Raw genomic sequence first — 22,939 nt, forward strand, 5'->3', positions numbered from 1 at the left:
TGTCCAGAAAGTGTACAACCAATGACTTGGAAATCAATCCTTTTGCCCAAAAGGTAGTTTTTGGTTTGTTTTTAATAAAATTGAATGGTAACTCAATTTGAGCTGCCAATAAATAGATCATTAGCAATCATTTTTATGATAAATAACTATAATCTTGTGCATAAAACTCAGAAGCAGTCTGAAAAACTGAATGGCATTATTATAATAAATACTGAATATGGTTTTGATTGTTTACATTTTAAACACAAAATGAGAAAGAGAGAAATAGAATTGATGTGGAATTCTATTTCATTCTAATAGTAAGTTATATTTATTTAAAAATACATAATCTAATCGAAACCAAAGCCTACTCATCTCATTAATAAATACATTTACAACAACATTTTCTTTTAAAAGTAATAAATATAATTTTTTGGAATTTATAACGTGTTTGTTGTTTCAGTTGATATACAAGGTAATAATTTTAATAATAACTGATAGAACAAAGTTAATGCTTAGAGTCTTATGCTCATAGGCAATAAAAACTCACATATAAATGTTCACATATTTTATAATATCCATATATTTTTCTATACAGAAAAGCATAATCGAGTTTTGTATGAAATAGTTTCAAGTATAAACTACATTACATTAGAATAAAGTTCTGTTTGGGAAGTAAAATGGAAATTTGAGTTCAAGGAGAAAAAGAACTGATATAAAAGTTTCACTGTGTGTATGCGCATTTAAACTAAAGATAGTGGGTATGAAATTGCTCAAGTATTCTGAATCTTTTAGACACATTTAAAATGATAGTTTTATTTTAAAATGTTAGTATTTATCATGTGTTGAAAATTATACCCTTGACAGTTTAGTGAGTAAAATGGTTGGGGGCAATTATCTCCATTATCCTTACAGACTGCCAGCCAACCTCCAGTTGCATGCCTACCCCTTTCCCATAATAAATCACACAGCATCAGGGACTATTAGTGCCAGCCATCTCCACCAACTGAGTGACATTACCGTGTGTGTGTGCTGCTATACCTCTTGGTAGAGAGGGGCCTACTCAATACATCCTGGATTGATTGATCAGTCTAGTGAAGGACTTCAGAGAGATGAAGTCCTTAATTCAATGAACAATTGAAATTCTCAGTGACTGCAGGCCAAAATGATGTTAGTCTGCTAAGGAGTTCTTGCTTTCACTCACCACAGCAACCTGTCAAGAGGAAGACTCAAGCGACATCTAAAACATCAAATGATGCAGTGCAAGAAAGTCTCAAACTTTTTCTGAATTTAAACCTAGGACAATTATGTTTGGCCCAACTACAGGTACATTTGGTGTATCTATAAATACTCAAGTGGCACAGGAGCATTTATTTTGGGGAGCCAGGAATTAGAAACTTTGATCTTTCAAAGCAAACTTTAGAAAACAAGTGGTGAATTCAAGGTATTGGACAAAGAAAGCTCCCCGGCTTCTTTCTCTGAATGTTTCACCTCTGCCTTCACTCCTTTCTCTAAAGGGAGAAGTGATTATTGCAGAGAAGTAGCAGGAGATTCTTGATTATCTTCTTTTCTTAGAAACCAAAACTCTGGCCTACTTCTCCCTGTCTGCAATGTTTGGGATAGGTCCCCATAAGAAGAGGACAGTGGTTGGTCAATGTAGCCCGTGATTAGGTTGGGAGTCTGATTCTGGGGACCCAGTATCAGGAAGCCTGTGTTACTCCATGTCTAAGCCATATCCTGCAACACAGCTTCATTGGCAATAAAGGGTGATAGTTTGTTCTCCACTTTCTGCCTTTGTTGTCTCTCAACCTGCCAGGAAAAGAAGGTTCCTAAAATCTCCAAATAAATGTTCATCTGTAGAATTAAATCGAGAGGTAAATGTGGCTGGTACAAAGATCATTTTTGTCAGAATTTGGAGAAGACATAGGTATCATTGTGGTGTCTATACAAAAGATTAGAATGGGAAGACGGGGGGAGAGACTTTTGAAATGCCAAGTAGTGAAAGACTTTGACCCAACCTTTGTCTCTTTGCTTGTCTAAGTGTTCCCCATCTTTGTAGGGTGACAATGTGGCAATTTTAAAAAACTTGACCAGACCCATTGCTAGTCTTCATCCTGCAAAAAGAAGACTGACACCATAGGATTGCTGTAATGTAGTAGTGATTCCTCTCATTTGAATCTTTATCTTTATACTGTATGTACACAAACAGATGGTTTTAAGTATACAAACACAAATTATGGCTGACTGCAAACATCTGACCCATTAGTAACTGACTTTTTAAATTCATTGTCATTACTTTTCCAGATTGGCATGTTTGTGCTTCTGACAATGTGGTCTTTGACACACATGTCTAGCTTTTTTATTGAAGTGTATCTACCACTGCATATTCCTGGAGCTCTCACAAGCACACACCTCAGAGGATAAAGACAGTTGTTAATAACCTCTGGTAGACTTTTAGGCTGCTTTAGAATATGAACCCTTTAAGTTCAGAAACCACGACCTGATAAGCATGATACTTAGTATCAGAAACTAGAACCGATGTGAGGAAACTGAGATTCTACCTGGTCAACTTGGGTAGTTCATTATTCATTCACTCAACAAATATTTATTAATTGCCTGTCCTGCACTAGGTCATAAATTTTAAAAAGAGTTGTAAATTCTTCCCATCTGTATGTCCACTTCTGATCCTGTAGTTCCTCTGTAATATGACTTTGACGCTTCTCTTATCAAGAGAAACAGTGTATTTTTCTAACTCTTTAATCTTGGTTTAATGCTGTGACCTTGGTTTAATGCCAATGAGGACATTAGCAAGTGTGATGCAAACAGGGACTTGAAAAGCACTTGATCTTTGGGGTTTGCCATCTCTTAAGAGTTAATGTATGAACATGCAATTATCTCCATTATCCTTACAGACTGCCAGCCAACCTCCAGACATGTGACTGGGCCATCATCCTTTAGCTGACTGCAAATGCATGCATGAACTCAGTGATGCCATGCTGAGCAGAGATAACTAGCTCAGCAGAGCCTCTCCCAAATTGCTACCCACAGAATCATGAGTAAATAAATAAGTGGTTTGTTGTTTTCAGGCTACTAAGTTTCAGAGATCGCTTGTTACACAGCAAGAGCTAATTGACTCCAGTGCTGGAGATTCAACTGCAGATAAAGCTGAAAATGTCCTTGCTCTCATGGAATTGTCATTCTTTTGGGGGAAGAACAAAATAAACAAAAAGGTAAATGAGAAAATATAAGATATGGTAAGACAGAAAATTAAAATGGGGTAATACGATAGCAAGTGCCTGGAGAACTTCTTAGGATTGGGAGGTCAAAGAGGGATACTTAGGACATCTGAATGGCACAAAGGAGCCAGCCAACACCATTTGGATAAGATTTTCCCAGGCTGAATTCTTTCGCAAGTATGTTAGAAAAAGAGAAGATTTCTGGCACAAATAGGGATGGCTTCCGGGTGAGTGAAAAGCAATGGCTTTCAGGACAACTTCCTGTCAAATGTCAACATTTTTAAATCTGAGAATACAGGGTGCTCTCAATCTACTAGGACAAAAGGGTGGGAGAAGAAAAGAGAGAACGAAATTCTCATTAATCACAACGAACATCTTGCAAGAGGAGTCCCAAAGACCTTTGTTCAAGGTTTTGCTTTTTTTGCTGGGACCTGGTGAATTTTTCACTTGATAAGTTTGTCCTAGCTATAGAATAAACTCAAAATATGTGCAAATGGTGGCCAAAAACATGCCCTGAAAAAAAGAAAAACAGCCAGATGGATGATGTCGAGGCTGTTCAAGGCTCTGCTGGTCAGCATATGCTTTATCACAACACTAGATTGACAAAACAGTTTATTTCTAATGCTACAATATGAAGGATTTCAACTAACTGCCCATTCATTCTCTGTCATTTCATTTACAGTGGCCCAGGCTGTCAAGATGATACTCAGCCTGTGGCCATAGACCAAAGGGAGAAGAATAATAGGGAGGAAAAATATGCAAAAAAAAAAAATAAGGGATGCAGTAGAAGGAGCATAGGGTAGCCTACCATATATCTCCCTACCAAAAAAGCCGGTCAGGAAGCTTGTTCTGAATAACAAGAATAATATTTATCAAAAGGAATTATGTCAACCTCGGGTAGAATTCCAAACTGTAGCTTGGTTAGTATATAAAAACTTTCATGTGCACTGATAAAAGGATAGAATCATGGAATCATGGTAGAAAAGACTGGAAAAGCAACATCAAATACATGTATACACGCGCACATACACACACACAATAACAGTTTTAGCAGAATTCCTCATCAATGTTTTAAGGCATATGCTGTAGCATGGGACTAAATTAGAGTAGAATTTGTGATAAGGAAGGAAGGGAGAAAAGGTGGAAGGGAGAGAGGCAGAGGAAGGGAGGGAGGGAGGGAGGGGATAAAAGAGCAGGGAAGGAGAACGAAAGGTAAGAGACAGAAGCTGCCGAATTAAGGTTAAAATATTAAGTATGTGTTAAGTTACACTGAAAAATCAAAAAAAAGCAACCTGCAGGCAATCCACAGAGTTCTATTGGAGACAGACTACAGCGCCATCTCCTGACTGGAAGACTTTTTAGATGTTCACATGCAAAGGCTTTAGAAGAAAGCCATTGTTTCTCCAGTAAGAGAAAGATGGGCTGGTGGGCTGTTTGCTTTTTAACACTGATACCTTCTTTAATTGCTTGTGATTCCTACTCATGTATAAATGCCCAGAAAAGTAGGCCTTGCTACCTTACGCCCATCCATTTTTCAGGTTATTTTCACCTAAATTTGTTTAAAGTTAAATTTGCATTAATTTTAAAGGCTAATATTGCATTTGGCACTAATGTGAACTTTAACTTTCTGAGTCATTTGCTGTAAAGCCTTGCCAAAGTCATAATGTTTTTTTCAAAGCAAGTGTGTTAAATATACTAATATAGACACACACTAGGCACATACTCTAATCGTACTGAGAAATCTTTAAAACTGCCATAGGGTGTTAGCTGAAATGTACTGGCAGAGGGAATTTGTACAATTGAAAACATGGGAAAGGATAAGAGAAAATTTCTTCCTGCAGCTGAATCTGAAAGATCTCAGGAAGAACTCAGGGTCCTGCCTCAGGAGTGTGAGCTCTTTCCAGTAAGCCTCAACTGCACCATGAAGAGGTAAGCTCTCTCTATCCAGGGCCTCAGGAAGAAAAACCTGGCATGAGATTATCTAAGGAAAAATAGATTTTTCCAAGGCCGACGGTTGCCTGGGGTCATGACAGTGCTTTTCCAGGTCCACGTTATGCCACACAATAAAACACTCTCCTGTTTTCTTACCATTTGAAAGTCATGCTTGCTTAGGACTGAGTTTTTAATGACCACATTTGCTATTAGCCTTACAACCATGATCATCAGGCTCATTCTGCCCATGGATTGGAGGCTGTGGCCCAGCTGGGTGCCCTGAGTGAGCTCCAATGACTCCAGGCCCACAGGGCAATGTGGGGCCATCACCATGCAGAATGTATCAACTTGTGCTAATGATCCTTCTCTGATACACAGCCACTGCCACATCCTCCCCACTTCGCTACGCAGGAGTCCAGCAGGCATGCAAACCAAGGCGTGGGCTAAACTCACATGGAATGAAATTAGCCAAAGGGACTCAACTTCCCTGAAAAGACAACAACTTTACCAAGCAGTTCATGTTGTAAATCATGACAGCTTCAAAAGGTGCTAAGTTCCCTTTCCCCCAAATGGCACAGGGTCATGCACAGGGTAAGTACTCAGTCATTACCTGCTGAGTGGAGAAGTGCACAGGAAGTGGCTGGCTTGGGAGGAGTAAAGGCTTAGAAACTAGATAACCTCTCAGAGAATGTGGGAAGGGGTGGTATAGGTGGATTCTGCAGGCAGGTAGGAGGACCAGCCCCCCCCCACACACACACAGAGGGAAGCATATATCCAGAGAAATGTACCAGGCATTTACCTCAACAACAGTAATTTGCTCAGCTGCAAAATTAGAACACTAATAACTATGTTACATGGGATTTGTGGAGAGAGTAAGGATTTAGTGAGATAATGAATATAAAAATGTCTTACATATCTTCAACAATTGGTGGATATTATTTCTAATTCACCAATGGCAAACTGAGACTCAGAAAGGTGAATGGAGTTTCCCAGGGTCACACAGTTAGCAAGTGGTAATATCCAACTGGAATCCAGCTCTTCTAATCCTGAGCCCATGGCCCTTTCCACTAAACCTTGTTCCCTCTATCTAGCTGAAATCAGAAAAAGTCAGAAATCTCATGGGTGCTTGTTTTCTTTTGTGACTAGGCACAGGAATGTAGCCATCTTAGGGTACCCAATCCTTAGAGAGATGATCCATCCCACTGCTCTCACAGCAGAGGAAGTCAGAGGCAGCAGAGTGGCATGGGGATGAGCACAAGCTGTAGAGCTGAATCAAATGGTCTTGAGCTCCACCTCTTAGCTCTCTATGATCTTTACCAATTTGCTTAATATTTCTGTCTCGTTGTCCTTGAAGCGTTTTTATGCAAAATGGGGATGATAACAATAATGTTATTGAATACTATTGTTATCATCATCCCCATTTTACATAAAAAGGCATGAAGTGTAAAAGATGTGATCTATGCAAAACATTGATGCTTTCTGCCATTATCATCAAAGCTGTGATTTCCAGCATATTTTAGTTGTGCAATGTGGCTGATGATATATCTCAATGGATTAGAAAAAAGACCAAGGTTTGGGTTTGGGATCAACCAACCTCCATGGCTCCAATCCCTCTATCCAAATATGCATACACACAATTACATATTTTTGTTTGAATTAACCCCATATATTCAATTCCAGGACAGATATTCCTCACTTTTGTTCTTTAAGAGTGTGAGGTTAAGGTCAACCCTATTGTCTGGGCAGGACTGGCATGGGTTCCAGCAATGAGGCCAGTGAGAGAGGGTACATGAGCAAGGGACTGTGATAGGTAGTCACCTGGAACTGTGCCCAGAAACATGGAGAGCCAAAGAAGGGATGAAAATCATCATCATCATCACACACACACACACCCCTCCTTGATATCTGGGCTGAAGAAGGTAAGGGATTGTCTAGACCCAGAGGTGAGCATGGGAGATAAAACCAAGACTAGAAATCTAGAAATGGCCTCCACATGTTCTTCTAGCCATCACCCTGCCTTCATGTATCCTCCAAACTTCTCAAAAATGTGGTTTACATCTACTGGTTTATTTCCTCATCTCTCAGCCCCCCTCAATCCACCCACATCTGGTGTGCATCTCTATTACTCCACAAAAGAGCTCCTGATAGCATTATCAATGAAGTTGCTACATTCAATGAAATTTTTTTTTTCAATATCCATTTTATTTGACCACTCAACAGTATTCTTAACAGGACTTCTTCCTTCTTAAAGGATTCTCACCTTCTGTTTTCCATAACACCCTGGACTCCTGAGTTTCCTCTGACTTTCTAGCTACTTGTTTTTAGTCTCCTCTTCAAATCTTTCTACCTTTATGGCAAGTAAATATGTGAGTTCTTTAAGGCTCAATTCTAGACTATCTCCCTTCATTTTACAGTCTCTCCCCAGTTAATCTCGTTGTTTATGATTTTAATGATCTAATCTATGCCAAAAATTCTCAAATTTCTAATTCTGATTCAGACTTATCTTCCAAACCAAAGACCCATATATCTGACTACCTACTTAGCACCTTCATTTCAAACTCAAAGGTGCTTCAAATTCAAAAATGGTCTGAAACTAGTATGATTTTTGTCCCCAAACCTAGTCTTCTTCTGGCACTGCCTATCCCGTTGAATGGCCTGCAATTCATCCAGTTATGTAAACCAGAAATTAGAAGTCATTCTTTACACCATACTAGTTCATCGTCAATTCCTTTTGAATTTATTTTCCAGTATCTGTCTAATCTATCCATTTATCTCCATTTCTACTCTAAACTTATTTTGCCTAAACATCTTTAATAACCTCTTAATTTTTCTACTGTCCCTTGTCTTGCTTTCTAATTAATTTCTCCACACATTCAGGCCAGGGTAATCTTCAGACCATAACTGATTACATCAGATCCCAACCCCCTCCCTCATTAGTGAAACACTTCAATGGATTCCCATACTCTTAGGATAAAATCATGAATATGCACTTTAACATTCCTCATGATCTTGCTCAACTCTGCAGACTCACATTAAGCCTCCTTTTTTCTTGGTGGTCTCTATGTTCTGGCCTCAATAGTATTCTATGCTAATCCCTTTGTCTGGAATGCTCTTTCCTCCTCTACCATCACCCAACTAACATCTGTTCATTCCTTAGATTTCATAGAAGTCTTTTCTTACCCTCTCAGGCAAGGTCAGGTGCACTTGCTCAATGCTATCATAGTATGATGACATATCTTCTCCAGAGCACTTATCCAGTTTAAGTTTGCATATATTTGGATTATTTACTCTAGCTCTCGTTCCCCCAGATGTTGACAGCACACTTGTTCTGCTCACTATTTTATCTCCAGTCTCTATCCCAGGGTTTGGCACATAGTAGAAGTTTAATAAATACTGTTGAATGGAGGAAAAACAAGGATAGGATGACAAAAAGCTCTCTGACACTTAGAGGACCAGAGCTGAGACAACCAAAGCTCCCCTTTTCTTGACATGTTGATAGTATTGTGCCAGGCATCCCCAGGTTCAGGGGTACAGGGCTGAAGAAGACTACAGTCATCTCTAGGAAGACCTGGATCAATGTAATAGCACTATCCTTGTTCCCAAAAGCCAGAATACCCTTAGATGACACAAGCTAGGACAAATGACTGAGCATCCTAAGAGGTGAAAGGAAGTATAACTAGGAGGAAGCGCAGGCAGATGGATGATGCATGAGGCAAATGTAAAGAAACAGTGGAACACAGCTTCTGGGAATCTCACCCCAGAAGCCTTTTCCACAATCATTGAGTCTTGTCCCTGAGGTGATTCATGTAACACCCGCTGAGCTTCTGTCTGACCTCATCTCTACTGGTTTGAGTATCTCCAGGGTTGGTTCCCTGCAGTATTTGAGTCATTGCATTTTTGTTTTTGTTTGATTTACATACAAACACACACGCACTCTTTCTTCTCAAAAAGACAGGAGATATCTGAGAATGCCCAAGGACCTCTTTTATTCTCTCCCTGGCTGAAGGGCTGAAGAGACTGAGAAAAAACAACATACTGTCTCATGGTGCACAAGCAATGGGATTTGCTTCTAGCACAACAACTTTTGGGAGAGAGGTATATCAACTGAAGCAGCAACATTTTCCAAGAACTGAAAGAAACTCACGGAGAGGAGCCAGAAAGCAGGAGGTTCTGAGTTATGCTGCCTGAGTCTCATCCCAAACCCAACATGCAACCCGACCTCCTTAGTTGCTGTATGACCCTCGGCAGGTGACATAACTCCTTTGTGGTTCAAATTCATCATTTGAAAATGGAGTGGATGATACTGTTCTTACCATATCGGGTTGAGGATAAAGTGAGATTGTGCATAAAACACTCAGTAAATGTTTGGCCTTAATATTTCAAGATATCACATACAAAGTGCACATTAGGGAAGGTGTTCATTCTCAATACAACAGAAAATAATTTAACATGTTTGGGGGAGTTTCCGTATCAACAGATATTGGATACAACATTCAGTGACTTCATGGTTTCCAGGGATGGAATGAGAAGATCAACATCCTTCTCTACCTGGTATTTAAATCCATGCTTTTAAATCGGGAATATTTATTACAATGCCAGGAGGATATGTGGCAGTATCTCTGGGACAGATGGTGTCATAGGATAAACATGGCAGATCTTTCTGCAGTAACAATCATAGTTAATGGTACAAACATGTTTGGGGGGTAAAAACATGCACAAGTTGGAGAACAGAATGTGAAATTATCATTTTTAGGACAATGGCTTCAAAGAAATTTCAAGGTAACTGGGGGATCTAGAGTTGTGTTCATAGATCTCTAGAGATATAATCTGACTCTCCTTCACTATTAAAAGATTTGGTGGTATAATTTAGTAGCATTGATTTAAAGAATAGGAAAAGGATCATTAGGGATGAGAAATTAAACATCCAAGAAAGGAATGCAATTTGTTTAATCCTTTCAAAAATTGCCTTTTCCTTGGTGCTTCTTCCAAAGCAATTTAGAATGAGTAAAAGAAAAAAAATATGTATAGAAAAAAAGTCAATTGCTTTAAATATTCCAAAAACTAGGGTTCAATGTTCCTGGGCAACTTCACAGGAAATATTAAAAATGGGTTCCTGGCCCCAGGAACAAATTTGAGTCCAGCAAATGAAAATTAAGAGTATAGGATCTTTTCTCCCGCTCTGTGGTGGTTAGATTTAGGAAATATGAAGCTAGTCTAGATGAGAAGCACTCAAGACAGCAGGTTCATATCTAGGTAAGACACTCCTAAGATAGAAAGTACAGAGGAAGAACCCAGACTACGGACAGAAGACCCAGTTTACATCTGAGCTCTGATGTGGGTGATTATTTAACTTCTCTGGGTTGCCTCAGCTGTAAATTGAGGAGTTGGACTCGATGTCTATAAATCTCAGCGTTAAAAAAGACCTCAGGCACCATTTAACCCAATACTTTCTTGATGCAACAGTTCAAGTCTTTTGCTGGCACATTCCCAGAGGCAGGAAGACATTTGTTATTTCTGAGTGTCATCATTGGGTGAATGATGACATTCATTCCCAGTACAGAGCTGGGAGTCAGGGGACTTAAGTCCAGGCTCCATAAGCAACTTACATATATCTGCAGCTAGAATCCTTTACATTATTGAGTTTCAGGCTCCTCTTTCATAAAGCCAGGAGGAAGGGGTTAAATAATTCTTAATAAGTTGTTTGTGAATCTCTGGGGATATCAAATCCCTAATATTCAAAATATATTAATTTCCTTTTTCCACCTCCATCCTCTTTGCCCAGGACTACATGAGAGGATATAACTACTATGCCACTCAGCCACCTGGCTTAAATGGGGGAAATAGCCAAGAGGTGTTTTTCTATGAATAAAGAGGTAAAGCCATGAAAGAAAGAAGAAAAACAGGGGGACTGAAGAAGGTGAACAAAGATAGAATAGGCTGTATACTTTCAGGAAGGAGAGTAGCAGGTAAGGACAAGAGGACAAAGCTAAGTCAATGTCTAACATGGGAAAAGGGACATAGGAAGGGCCTTAGAGAGCTGTACCTACAAGGAGTGTGTCCACGGTGAAGGCACCTGTATGAGCAGGGGAGGAAGAGTGAGATAAAAAGTCAGAATATAAAATTAATTCTCTTCCTTCATTTCATGGATCTAACTGCTTTGCCTCAGCTTTGCTTCCATATATCAGTCAGGTGAAGATGAAAGCAGTAAACTTTAAGAGCCTGAAATTCATAACTGAAATTTCCCGACTATATTATGGTGATACCAGGCATGGAGATCACCGCACTTGGGGCTGTGATCTCTCAGGTCACTCCGTTCTCTGGGAATCTGCACTTTAAACACACGACAGTCTCCCAAGAACTTACAAGGCAGTCTTGTCCCTATTCTCCCAACTACAGTTATAGTTCCCTTTCTCCCTTGGGCTTCTATGCACATTCATCTTCTCCCTCAAACACACAGGGAGCAGAAACTGAAGTTGCATGGTGAGAGTGGCCTCTTGCTTTGGAGTCTGACTATACAGTGGCTGCTCCAGTAGTCAGAGGCTGCTGTTAGGATGGGAAGTCAATTCGAATCAGATTAGGAGAAGCAACTTGGCAGAAACTAGGGCTCCCTTGAAAGACCCAGCTTCTCAGTGTTCAGTGCAGTGGAGACCAGATTGCCCACAGGTGCAATTTGTCTGAATGTCATCAATATCCTAAAGCTGGCAAGGATTTGGCAGAATCATCACTGATGATGCCGGATTTTTCCCAGGATGTTGTGGAATGACTGAATTAATGGCCCCAATTAATAGCCTCCCTGATTCACACCTTCGGGAATGCCCTGCCACTCTCTCAGTTTGGTTATGCGACGTGCTTTGAACAATGAGACAATAACCAAACCTAATGCAAGCAGAAATTTGTGGAGATGCTTGCACATTATTTTTTTCTTTCACCCTTGCTTCTCTATAATTGCTAGGAAAACATGCCTGAGCCAGCCTGCTGGAGGGAAAGAGTGAGAATCACATGGAGAGAGGCCCTAGCCATCCCCGCCAACCTTGCTGAGGTAATTCTGGATCAGCCACCACAGCCAATCAAGCCCAGCAGTGAGGGAGCCTCCATGGAACCTAAGACACACCCAGCCAACCACAGCCAAAACAGCTGTCCTATGTCTTTTGTCCTTTGTCTTCCTTTGTCTTCCCATAATAGATTTTCACACTCACAGTCTATAGATTATTGTTTTAAGCCACTGAGTCTTGGAGTGGTTCATTTGAGAACACTATTATGGCAATAGATTGTCAATACAGGAATATTTAATTTCTTTTATTTGATATGTGGGAAATGAAGCATATTCTTTAATTAGGCAAAGTCTGCGATAAGATGCTCTTGCACATAGCTTTCAAAATGCTGCTCTCTGTCCCCCTCCCTCATACATTTTTGGAGTCAAACTCTCTGAATCCTTTCTGTATTTGTTCTATCCTTTCACAAAATTAAAAGAGAAAGGCACACTGGTAGGCAGTCATTGAGAAGCGGACTGTGCCCCTTGCTTTCCTGTTTTTTTGTCTCAATGTCCTCAGGTGGCCACTTCTAAGTTGAGATTGTCAGCCGAATTATGCCAACCTCTGGAGCCAGCCAAAGTGAGCCAGTTAGCTCTCAACTTTAAACAAATAATAATAATGATAACCTCCCCAAACAGATGCCCTTTCCTGTCAGCATGAAGCCTTCCAGCCTCAGCTAGAAACAAGGAGTATTAAAAAAAAAAAAATCTAACCCCAAAACATTTCTACAGAAAGGTTAAGCTACAATCAGATGGCCCAAGTCTGATTTTAGACCCTTTTCTTGGTGTATTTATCAACCCTTTTTACATAGTAAGTCACTGGCATCTCATAAGCCAGCCCCATCTCATAAATCACTAGTCCCGAAAGTAGAGAGGTTGGCTACAGTGAACTACCTAGTTCTCTGGAAAATGGCAACCTCTGGGTCCTACGTCCTTCAAAAGAGACTTCAAAGATGTATTTCCCCTAGGTATTTGCTGAACATACTCTGGGTTTCCTGGGCTTAGAGAACCAAGGACATTTGGCATTAAAATCTGTCTTCTGACTCTCTGCATGGGACTTCCTGGCTGCTCAGCTACTTGTACTGCTCAGCTCCATCCACCTCAGCCATCTGTCTTTCAAGCTGTGGGTAGATTTGGCCCAGTAGACAGGCCTGCCCTATTCTTTAGCCATAAATTCCCTGTCGAGGGAAATCCTGAGTGAAACAAAGACCTGAGTCAGTAGGGAGTGGTTGTCTGAACACTTTACAAAGATAAATACAGCTATCTCATTGTTCTTCACCCTTCAGTCAGGGACTTGGTCACCATAAAAGTCATTAAAGCTGGACACAAGGTCAGGATGGGCTGGCAGCCAGGCAGGTAGGTGCTGAGCTGCTGAGTGCCTCCCAAATATCCCTCCTCAAGAACAGAACTGATCCCTAGTTAGTGGGAAGGCCTAATTTGCAGGGAAGAAAAATCAGAAACAGGAAATCAGGGAGGCAAAGGTGGTCATTACACAGAAAAAAATTCAAAGGAGGGTGTTGGTCAAAAGTACCAAATGATGTAGAAATGGAGGAAGATTCCCAAGTGAGCAAAGGAGGCTCTCTACAAGGGGACAGCTTCTGGGGTTTGCTTCATTCTTCTGGCATTGGCCTCAGAAGTTTGGGATGCATCCAACTTCAACAGAAGTTAGGGAGGTTTCACATCACTGTTTTGGCTGAGCTGTCATTGGTAATTTCCCAGATAAAGGAACTCATGTTAATTGCTTAAGTGGAATGACAAAGCATTCAAGTTTGCTGTCTCCCAAGGAGCCCTTGCTTTTTAACAGGACCTTTGTGGAGACCATGACCCTAACCCTAAAGAACTCATGTAAAGGATGAGTCACATGCCATAGCAGGCTGGCGTATCGATTCATGCTTTGCCCCCACTTACATTAGTTGTGTGACCCTAGGAAAGGCAGAATTCTTCTCTTGGGCCAACTTTCTTCATGGGCAACTTGGTTCTTATCCTTTCCTAATTCAAATCTAATTATTGTTGTATAGGGGATTTTGCAAAAACCAGAAGCTAGCTAGCTTCTCTCTATCAGACAGAGTTCTCTCTAGACTCCAAGTAATCCTACAAAGTCTTCTTGCTCCTGAGTTTAAAGGGCTCTCACTTCAGAGTGGTTCCAGCACCAGCAAGCAGAAAAGAGGACTGGAGTCGGAGGAGCATACATAATAAATAAACTCAGCTGCTTGCCAAGCAAATAAAGAGACTGTATTTTCTTTTATTTGGCAAGCATCAATAACACAAAATGCTAAGTGGGGGCTCCAAGTGAAATCTGCCTCCTTCATTTATGTGCATTTATAACTGTCTATATCAGCAAAAACAATTTTACTGAATAGAACTATTTATCTGCTAACTTGTTAATGACATGATATACACGGGTCTTTAACCTTTTACCCTTAAAGGCAAGCTTAGTCAAAAAGCAGCTATTTATCCAGGAGAAATATTGGCAACAATTCTTACTATGGTGATTTGGTGTGATAAAACTCTATTGTCTGGGGACAGCTAGCAGGCAAGAAGTCATTCTGTAGAGCTACAAAACTAATCTTTACTAGATTTGTCACTAACAAAGGATGGAACATTTATGCAAGGAGTCAAGATCCATCCTGGGCTATACGCCACTGTTCCCCCTCCCAACCTGCTGAGAAAATTCAATACAATCAAACTAGTCAGCAAACAAACCAGGACTGAAATTGATTACATCTAAGATGTTTTTATTATGCTTCTTGTGACTTAGCGGCCAGGGCCTCCTAGGGAAAGGGAAGGGGGAAAAATGCTAAACAAATAAAAACCTATTTGGTATTCCAAGTGGATATGCTGATTTCTGCTCCTTGGCTTCTGTGGAGTGCAACAAATTACGACGGACCAACTATTTTATACCCAGGGTCTGGGCTGAGCAGTAAAGGAGGTTGTGGGCTCTCTCGGGACTCAGAGATAAACCAAAATAGGTATGTCTGAGACTTGGCTGGGTGTGAAGGATCTCTGAGTCGTACATCTTAGGGTGAAGCTGACAAACTGTGAACTCTTTTTATTTCTCTAATTAAGACCCAAGCAACAGATCTGTATCTCTGTTGATGGGTTCAGCCATAGAAAATACACATGCACAAGCACAAACTCACACACACACACCCACATACACATGCAGATATATAGACACACTCACTTGGAAATTTTCCATTGAACTTAACTAGTGGTTTCAATAAATACACTTTCAAAATTAATTAGGAAGTCCAATCCAAAAATGTTCAACTAGTTGTTGAGTACACACGAACTATCCTCATGAAGGTATTTGGCTGCATCGAGCCTAGGAAACCTCCCCAAAGAGAAAAGCTCTCTCTTTACAAGCTGGTGCTTCTTGGGTACCAACCGTATTTGCTGTCTGGATTTGCCCACCTTTGTTCATTTCCAGTACCTTCTCACCTTCTCATGTTGCCTTGTTTCTATACACGCACACACCTCATCCTCTCAACTTTTTTAATTTTTAATTTTTGTGGGTAATATAGTAGGTGTATATATATATATGTATATATGTGTGTATATGTGTGTGTGTGTATATATATATATGGGGTATATGAGATTTGATACAGGTATGCAAAGTGAAATAAGCACATCATGGACAATGAGGTATCCATCCATCCCCTCAAGCATTTATTCTTTGAGTTACAAACAATCCAATTTTACTCTTTATTTTAAAAAGTACAATTAAGTTATTATTGACTATAGTCACTCTGCTGTGCTACCAAATAGTTTCTCCTCTTTTCTGAACATGCGGTTTACTTGCTGCTTCCTAACTGGAGAAAATATTAATAGTTCTTGCCCTTTCTTACCACATTTCAAAACCCTCACATCCCATAATCCAACCACATCTAGTCTAAGATGGCTTTTTAAATGTCCATGAAAACATCGAAAATACTTTTCTCTAAGTGGTGCAATCTTAGGTGATTAATTTTACTTTTTTCTTTGTACTTTATTAATTGTGTACACTTTAACATTACAGTAGCATGCAACATTTTCACAATAAGAATGAATTTTCATTTTAAAAGAGAATAAAACAAAGGCAGTATGCACACAATAGTGTATAATGATTGTAATTTTTGTTTAAAAAAACTATCTGTTCAACAATGAAAGTCTGGAGGAGGAATACACTTGAAAAAAATCTGTGTTCACTGGGGCTCTGTTTGTTGTTCCTTTCCGATTATAAAATAACTAGTCAATAGAAAATAAAACCTTCAAAAAAGGTTTTTAGAATCCAACTGAGCCTGTGAGCCTCAAGCAAGAATTGAGAGAAAGGGGGCTGTCTGTTATGGGCACGGACTCAGCATCACAACTGCAGAGGAAACGCACTTTCCTCTCTTCCAGGGCACTGCTGTCAAAGTCTTCTCTGAGCATGGAACACAATTCATGTCAAGATAATGGCAATGGCTATTATATTGAGTAAACAGACTTTCTGTACTTCCGTAAGTGTGAACACGATGTTGCTCTGCCCAGTCATCAGGGCATCATTCAAGCCTCGATTATCTTTCATCTTTGGCGTCCTACAAATTGATGTTAATCCTCAATTTGGGATAAAGATACCATAGATGGAATCTGCATTGAAGACTTCAGAAGTGCCAAGCTTTTGAAAGGCAGAGTCTTTCTTGGACCCTATTTTTCTAATCTTTCTCTAAAGCACCAAAGAGCAAGCACATACCCAAGGATTAGCTGTACCTAAATCTCCATCATAGTGAGAAGAGGAATCCTGAAATGGCCAGCTGTTAAAAAGATATTAAAAATTGCATCTCAAAAATGCTTTTATTCAGGGTAGCATTCCTTTTTAACGCATCCAAAAGGGAAGGAGAAACAAAGAAAGAAAAGGAAAGCAAGAAAGAGAAAGGGAAGGAAGGGAAGGGCTTAGAAAGAAAAGGTACTCAGGATTCTGTTAAATTACAACTGTCACTCCTTCAATGAGTTTGCTAAAGCTACCTCATCCTTTATAGACACTCCCTTTTTCATAAATAGTTGCAATGTATAAATTAACGCAAGAGAGAGACATAAAATTAAATATGTAATCTCGGGTGAGAATTGGGTACTGGGATTCTGTTATTAGTTATAAAAGAGACCCCTAAATATACTGGAAGACACTAGAAGACTGAATGAGGGCAGCAGAGAACAGACCTAATCCCCATGGACTGTTTTCTCAGAACAAGAACGCCTGCAGGCTCACACTTGTAGCCTCAATATGCTGAACATAATATCGAGGAACAAAAATGGTACAAGTATGTTATAGACTGGGGAAGGAATGTTAAATATTGGCACGTTGGGGCTGCTACTGTAATTGCATGATTCTGCACCTTTCAGGAGACTATGTTTCAGATTAAAATTGGGAAGTTACTCTTTCAGGACAAAGATGTTGGAATTCTGGATGCATTTATTCCAACTCTGCAGCAAGCACTGAAGTAAGAAGGTCACCTCTCCTCAAAGCATTCAGTGTGCTCACCAGCAGGGCAGAGAGGCAGAGTTCTCAGTTCCCGTAAACAGAGCAAGAAAGGCCATTCCCACGGTGACAAGTGGGGCGCTTTTGTCAAACATACTATAGGGAACAAAAACCTCTTTGACAATACTACTAAAAAATGTCATGTTCAAACTTTGGGCACATGTATAAATTAATGGCAAAGAACAATAATAACAACAGTTTCCTTCCCCCAAATTGAGTGTGCTTATTCCTGTGTCACTAAGGTTGATGAATGACACCATAATCCAGTAGACTGGGAGTAACCTTGATACTCACTACAATCAGAATACAAAACATTTCCATCACATCAACAGAACACATTCCCTTTGTAGCCACACACTGCCTACCAACTCCACTCCTAGTATTTAGCCTAGAAATATGAATAGTTATGTTCCCATAAAAACCTACACACAAACCAAGAAACAACCTAGATGACTTTCAGTGGGTAAATGGATAAACATTTTGTGTACACCATACAAGGAATTACTACTCAGCAGTAAAATGGATACAACAACATGAATGAATCTCAAAGTCATTAGTGAGTGAAAGAAGCCAGTGTCAATGATTACATGTTCAATAATTCCATTTGTACAGTATTCTCCAAAAGAGAAAATTATAGGAATGGAGAACCCATCAACTGTCTATGTCTACAGGAAATCCTACTGATATTTTTGTATGTAGAGTCTCCTGATCCACGAACACAACATCTCTCCATGTATTTAGGGCTTGTGTATTTTCTTTGTCAGCATTTTGTAATTTTTCAAGTTACAAATTTGATACATGTTTTTCTGAAGCTATTGTAAATATTTTTTGTTTCCAATGAGTCATTATCAGTATATAGAAATATGATTGACTTTTGTATATTGACACTGTATCCTGTGACATCGTTAAACTGACGTCTTAGTTTTAGGAGGTTTTCTTGTTTGTTTGGTTTTGCGGGTCTCTTTTTTTACATTGACAATCTTGTCATCCATAGTAACAATTTTATTTCTTCCTGTCCAATCTGTTTGACTTTTATTTCTTCTTATTATTACATTGGCTAGTACTTCTAGCATGCTGCCAGAGGAATGACGAAAATGGACATACTTGCCTTCTTTCTGAATTTAGAGGGAAACTATTTGTTTTTGCCAGTAGGTATGATATTAGCTGTAGGTTTTGTAGCTACCCTTCATCAGATTGAGGACATTCCCTTCTATTCCTAGAGTGCTGGCAGGTTTTGTTTTTAATCATGAATGGATATTGAAATTTGTCAAATTATTTTCTACATTAGTTGATAGGATCATATGGCTCTTTGGCTCTTCTTGTTCGGTCTGTTGATTTAGTGAATTACATCAATTTATCTTCAAATATTGAACCAGGTTTATCTTCCCATGGCGATGATATTGTTTTTGTATATCACAGGATTCAGACTGCTAAAATTTCTTGTGGATTTTTGCATTTATGTTTATGAGGGATGTTGGAATATACTTTTCTTTTTCTTATTCTGTTTTTGTCTTGTCTTAGTATCAGGTGATAGTGGCTTCATGAAATAAGTTGAGAAATGTTTTCTCTTCATTTTCTGGAAAAGACCGTATAATTTATATCATTTTATCTTTACATATTGAGTAGAATTTACAAGTAAAACCATATGAACCTAGGTGTTTCTTTTTTGGGAAGTTTTAAGCTTTTAATTCAAATTTATTAATGCTTATAGGACTATGCAGGCTTTATAGCTCATCTTAAGTTTTTGTAGCTTGTGGTTTTCAAGAAATCAGCCCACTTGATTTAACTTCTCGAATTTATGTGTCTAGAGTTACTTGTGGTGCTCACTTAATATCCTTTCAATGTCTGCAAGATCTCCAATGATCCCTCCTTTTCAATTCCCAACATTGGCCATTTGTGTCTTCTTTCTTTTAAGTCTTGCAACAGGCTTGTCAATCTTATTAATCTTTCAAAGATATAGGTTTTAGTTGCAGTGGTTTTTATTGTTTTTCTGTTTTCAGCTGCACTGATATCAGCTCTGTATCAGTTCCTTTTTTTTTTTTTTCTGCTTGCTTTGGGTTTATTTTGCTGTATTCATTTATCTTATTTTTTTTTTCGGAGACAGGGTCTCACTCTGTCACTCTGGCTGTAGAGCAGTGGCACAATCTCAGCTCACTGCAGCCTCTGTCTCCTGGGTTCAAGTGATTCTCCTGCCTCACCCTCCTGAGTAGCTGGGATTAGAGGTGGCTGCACCATGCCCGATAATTTTTTTTTTTTTTTTTTTTTCAGTAGAGATGGGATTTTACCATGTTTGCCAGACTGGTCTTGAATTCCTGGCCTCAAGTGATCTACCTGCCTTGGTCTCCCAAAGTGCTCGGATTACAGCATGAGCCACTGCACCCAGCCTCTTATTTCTTAAAATGCAACTTTACAGTATTTCTTGGAGATTCTTTTTCTTTTATAATATAAGGATTTTCATAGTATAAGTTTCCCTCTAGGTATAGTTCTAGCTGCATCCTGTAGCTTTTGATATGTTGTGTTGCCATTTTGGTATTGTATCTCAGACATTTTTAATATTATCTTATGAGTGACTGGGTCTTTTTAAAATTCTATCAAGAATGTTGATATTTTTGTTTTGACCAGGCAATTCACCCAGTTAGCTCCAAGCTGCAAGTTGTAATTATCCTCCTATGAATTCTGCTTTCAATGTAGTCTTTTCAGTGCTATTAACATCTATTCTGCATGTATACCATTGAGCAGACAGTCCAGGACATAGGTGGTAGTCTATCCATTAATATAATTATCAATGTCTTTGATATGCTGTTTAAGATCAGATCCATCCAACTCTGGGTGAGTTCATAATGTCCATAAACAACTTTTATGGCACTGCATTTTCTAAGCTTCTCCCTCCCTGAAACCTCCTGGTACTTTTTAGTTCCCTGGCGCTCTTTTATTCAGTTTGCTAGCCAGAATTATGGGGTTTGTTTACCCCAATCCGCTAGGTACCTTCTGAGATTGTAAGACCAAGTGGCAAAATATACAAACAGAAAAAAAAGTGTTTTAAAGGTGGTTTGCTCCACCTGTTTTAGACAATAGCTCCTCTGATTAGAAACGAAGGTTCCTCTCCTTAAGGGTTTTATGCATTTATGGGACTCTGCTGACAATAATGTGGTTCCTTCACTGTGACTCTATTGTCTGTAGGTTGAAGAACAAGAGAATAGAGAAAAAAACAAAAGGGAAAAAATGAGGCATTTCCCTGACTTCTGAGTGTGACACACCCCGTTCTTCTTCCTCCAGCTAGATAGAGAACTCTTTCTGTTTCACCATGTCCACTTCCAGGTCTTGGGGTACTTTGTGTCCAGGCTGAGATTACTGGAGGGAAAATGATGATGCACTCATTGCCAGCTCAGTGATACCTCAAATTCTTGACTTCTTCCCCAACTGACCTTTCACTGTTTATTTTTCAGGAGTCCCCAAATACCTCTTCCATGAATTTAGTCTAGATCTTATAGTTGTATTCAAAGGTAGTGACAAGGAGAAGGGTATTTTACCTTACCTGGAACTGGACTCTGATTTTGATCTTTTAAAAACTTATGTCAGAATCTCAAATGGCTATGGATACAGAATACAGGTCTGTGATACAAGCTATTCTGTATCTTGTTTGCCTCTGTATTCAGAGTTTCTAGTACGTGTCTGACATCCAGTAGTCACTCAGTACAAGTTTGATAAATAAAATGAATGGATGAATGAAATAATGAGTGGATCAATATCATACTGTAACCTAGATGAGATTAAAAAGTACTGTGGGTCACACAGACAGGGACTCCTGATGGCAGATAATGAACCATTTTGATATGCCAAAAAGCAATGCCTGTTCTATGTTCTAAAACCCCAAGTGAAAAGAAACTAAAACTTTTATCAGAACTCTTTTTCATGATGGTTTTAGTTGTTGCATCTGTAATTCTTGAAAATGGAATGAAAATAATAGTTACAAATATCTGACTTCTTTACCATTCAGTTATGTTAATTCCCAGACCCCATAAAATTCCTTCCAGTTACTCCTGGGTATTTCCACAGTGGTGAATTGCTACCTTGTAATGTCTACTATTTTCTCTTCTCTCCTAAGGTCATGTCTTCTGTGTCTTCCAATATCTTGGTGCTAAGATATGAGCACAAGTTGGACCAGCTTACTCTCTAATAACATTGTCCATTCCTCACTTTTACGTGCCCAGAATTCCTCTACAGGGTGTGAGTTTCCAAAGGAAAATAAGTAGTTGGTGCATTTTTTGAGCTAGACAGGAGATCCGTTTACCAACACCTCTATCTGCCTCAGAGGAAATAGCACTTGTGACTGAGGAGGCTCCAGCAAACTCTTGGAAATCTCTTTTATTGCAGTCAATTGTGTCGGCTTCTTTGTCATTCTTTGACAGAAAAATAATTAGAAATGGTGTTATCCCCAAAGGACTTGCTCAAATATTTCCAGCTAATTAGGTAATACATTCTCTGCACCATGATTTAAAGACAAAGGAAAGAAAGTTCCTTGCAGGAAGATGTAAAGGGAAATGGTGAACACACGACTACATTCTGAAATGGCATAAGCTAAACGTAAGTGCTAAAGGACTTTATAGAATTGATGAAAACGAAAAGCATCTGAAATTATTGCACTCCTTTGATTGTACTTCTACAAACCATTTGTAAGAGAATGACCTGCATCTAACTGGAAAAGTATGCATGTCATGCTTTTTGTGTATTTTTATTTATGCTTTCAGTATTATACAACTGAATTACACAGAATTCTGCATTTCTTTCTGGGATGTGGGCTAGTGGTCTTAAGAAGAAAAAGTTTTAAACTTGAGCTGGGATACATAGTAAACAAGTCTGAAGGCATCTGACTGGCTCATAACAACCTCTTCTTTTCTGAAAACTGCTTCAATAAACAGGGAGAAACCCAATTGCCATGTCAGCATTGGGGTGGCCTCCCAATTAACATAGTGATTAAAAGTATGGTCTGTGATCAGACTTTCTGAGTTCAAAAGCTGGCTCTTCTCCATATTGACTGTGACCTTGGCCAGTGGTTTACCTGCTTTATGTCTCACTATTTACCACGTAAAATGGGGATTATAATAGTACCTACTCTGGAGTTACTCTCTGGATCAAAAGAGATACATACAAAGCACTCTAAGCAGCCCCTGGCCCATGGTGGACATTCCCTACAGGTGTTAATACATCCTGCCATGGGAGACTGATCCAAGGGAAGACAGCTCACCAAAAGCAGCCCACTCTAAGTCT

General features: G+C 39.3%; 1 protein-coding gene across 5 annotated transcripts in view; it reads right to left on the reverse strand.

Annotated features, from left to right (window-relative positions):
* The window catches only part of BBIP1 (BBSome interacting protein 1), a 1,212,900-nt gene that overhangs the window by 869,958 nt on the left and 320,003 nt on the right, over positions 1 to 22,939 (reverse strand). Inside the window, exon 1 of one of the 5 annotated variants that reach the window (XM_050804436.1) lies at positions 5,889 to 5,892. The exons of the other annotated variants lie outside the window; for them this stretch is intronic. The gene's annotated coding sequence lies outside the window, so the exon portion shown is untranslated. Of the gene's footprint in view, positions 1 to 5,888; positions 5,893 to 22,939 lie in introns of those variants that run through there. 5 annotated transcript variants of the gene reach the window in all.

Source organism: Macaca thibetana, chromosome 9, assembly GCF_024542745.1.
Source record: "Macaca thibetana thibetana isolate TM-01 chromosome 9, ASM2454274v1, whole genome shotgun sequence".
In the NCBI taxonomy this organism is placed as follows: domain Eukaryota; kingdom Metazoa; phylum Chordata; class Mammalia; order Primates; family Cercopithecidae; genus Macaca; species Macaca thibetana.